Source organism: Nannospalax galili, unplaced genomic scaffold (assembly GCF_000622305.1).
Source record: "Nannospalax galili isolate Female #2095 unplaced genomic scaffold, S.galili_v1.0 scaffold264, whole genome shotgun sequence".
NCBI classification, from domain to species: domain Eukaryota; kingdom Metazoa; phylum Chordata; class Mammalia; order Rodentia; family Spalacidae; genus Nannospalax; species Nannospalax galili.
This window is the reverse complement of record NW_008352391.1, coordinates 2,379,721-2,380,087: the sequence shown is the minus strand read 5'-3', so window position 1 is coordinate 2,380,087 and position 367 is coordinate 2,379,721.

Here is a 367-nt window from a genome sequence, read left to right as displayed (position 1 = left end):
AAGATTAAAGGGGCCAATATAATTTCATAAGAGCATACATATATATAACTAAAAGTTACTTGACAAACAGCAAAGCCAGACAGGCGACACCTTCAGTTGAGATGTTGGCCAGGATAGATAAAGGCTCTTCCAGACAGTAATCCAACATACTACTGGAAAAGTGAACAGCACACCACAATTCTATCCAAAGGAATACTGACAATGGATTGCGTAAATGAAGAAGTGCTGATCCTCCTGGGACAGGGACCTCTGGCTGACTAGACTTACCAGAAGGGCAGACACGGGGGAATAGATGGGGGCGCTGACAGCACAGTGGACAGTGGCAGGGATAGCAGAGTATGGAGGCTCTAGTGGGAGAGGAAGGCTG